This window comes from Tupaia chinensis, unplaced genomic scaffold (genome assembly GCF_000334495.1).
Source record: "Tupaia chinensis unplaced genomic scaffold, TupChi_1.0 Scaffold149482_1, whole genome shotgun sequence".
Taxonomy (NCBI): Eukaryota; Metazoa; Chordata; class Mammalia; order Scandentia; family Tupaiidae; genus Tupaia; species Tupaia belangeri.
Genome location: NW_006209326.1, coordinates 56,718 through 59,048, shown reverse-complemented (window position 1 = coordinate 59,048; position 2,331 = coordinate 56,718).

The window sequence follows — 2,331 nt, the reverse complement described above, 5'->3', positions numbered from 1 at the left end:
GGCTGGGAGGGGCTCAGGGACTCATCCATGAGATGCTGTTACCCCAAAGACCATAAGCCACCCTTACTCTCAGGACAAGGGAAGATTGCCACTCCCCAAGCCACAGTCATTGTATAGAGCAGCATGTAGAGGGTCCCAAGTACACAGTAACCTTTAGCTACTCACAAGACCACATTCCTTTCCTATATAGACTCACCCTTAGCTGTAGACTACCCCAGAGACAACATAAGTATTTCACTTTAGTATATACTAACCTTGTCTTTACTAAACCAGACAGAATTTATTTCTAGGCTCTTGTAATTACTGCCACCCTAGCCTGAAGCTGAAGTTCTCAAAAACTGATCTGAGGCTCAGAATTCTCAAGTCAATCTGGGACTAAAGTGATCAAGCTGGTCTGGGACTGAAAATTCCTGGAAACCCTCTCATCCAAAGACCCTCCCTGGTAATCAAGATCTAAGAAGAAGATGCACCCAAAAAATGGACTTCTTCATTCTAAAAATTATGACTGTTTATACCTAAACAAAACAGATGTCATGTTTTATGATTATTGTTCCTATACTTTGAATGCCTTACCTTTTGGAGTAAAATCCTTCACTTATTTCCCCTCACCCATCCTACTGCTGTAAAACTCCTTCTATAATAAATATGCATGACTTCTGGCCATCAGGGCTACAGTTTGGAGTTTACTCTGGCTGTAGCCGGCTAAGAACATGCTAAAGGGCATGAAGTCTTAGTCTGATTCTTGTTCACCCACGTCGCCTTCCTGTGCACCCACCCTGGCTGGGGTATGGCTCCCGGCAAGGAAGAAAGAAAGAAAGAGAGAAAGAAAAAGAAAGAAAAAATACCAGTAGAAGCTCTGTAGACATTTGTAATATCACTAGCCTACAATAAATGACTTAATATATGTAATAAAAAGGGAAGGAAAAGAAAATAGAACTTACCATATAAATTTTATTTAATAAATTCATACCTGGAATCAGGTATTTACTAAATCATAGGAAGAGATATAGTAATAAAGACACTGTTAGGTTCCTGTTGGAGAAAAGCAGCTGCCTCTTGGAATCTCTGCTTTGGAGAAGAATGATTTTTTTCTATCAAAATCTATCAGTGACAAGCTGTAAGTTACTCTACTACAGAAAAATACCATAATTGGAACTTGAAACAATTTCTTATTAAGTTTGCAATAAATTACCTGTCTTCTTCAACACTTTTTTACCTTCTAAAGCAGCCAAAATATGAATGAAGATATAATATTGGGTCGTCCAAAAAGTCATGATGCATTTTTGCATAGAGAAACAGAAAAATACTTCATGATTTTTCCAACAACCCAACAGAAATTACAATCCTTGATCCTTGACACATTCATGTTATCACTAACAAAAGTGACATCTCAAGATAATGCATTACTGGGACCAGCAGTTAGCGTAATGGCTATGTTGCTGGACTCCCATGTAGTCGACCGCGGTTTGAGTCTCGGACCCGATGGCTTAAAACTCACATTGGGCGCGTGTGCGTGCATGCCCAAGATCCCGAGAGGAGAATGGAGGAGAAGGTATTGCAGTGTGGCTATCTCCCCTGGGGGGTGATTTCTTGCTTTCTGTCTCTCTGCCTCTCTCTGTCTGTCTGGCGAGTGCATGTGCCCTATAGCAAAAACCTCTAAAAAAATGCATTATTGTTTTCTTTTAATATTTTTAATATTTATTTACTCATTATTTTTGAGATTTTTCCTATAGGGTATACATGCTTTCCAGAGAGAGAGAGACAGATAGAATCACCCCTCAATGGGGATGGCTATGACACACAGTCCCTTCCTTCTCCTCTATTATCCTCTCTGGATTTGGAGTGTGCGCACACATGCACTGGTGTGAGTTTCAAGTCACTAGGTCCAGGACTTGAACTGTGGTCAGCTATGTGGGAGTCCAGTGCCTTAATCAATACACCAATAGCTTGTTCCACTCATTAATTTATTATAAAAAAAATTTTTAACCAGTACACCATGTTGCTTTGTAATATGTATACTTTGTGAACGGCTAGGTTGATTTTGTTAACATATTCATCAACTCGCATACTGACCTTTTTTATAATAAGACCACTTAAAATCTATTCTTATCTATTTCCAAGAATATAGTACAAATACTTTGACTATACTCATGTTGCTCAATAAACATCTTGAGTTTATTCCTCCTAGCTAAATGAAATTTTGTCTCTATTGGCCAAGATTTCCCCCACTTCCTTCCATCCCAACCCACCATGCCACCTACTAGGTCACAATTGTTTTTTACATTCAATCGCTTTACATCTTTATAGAATAGAAAACAATTCTTCCCAGCA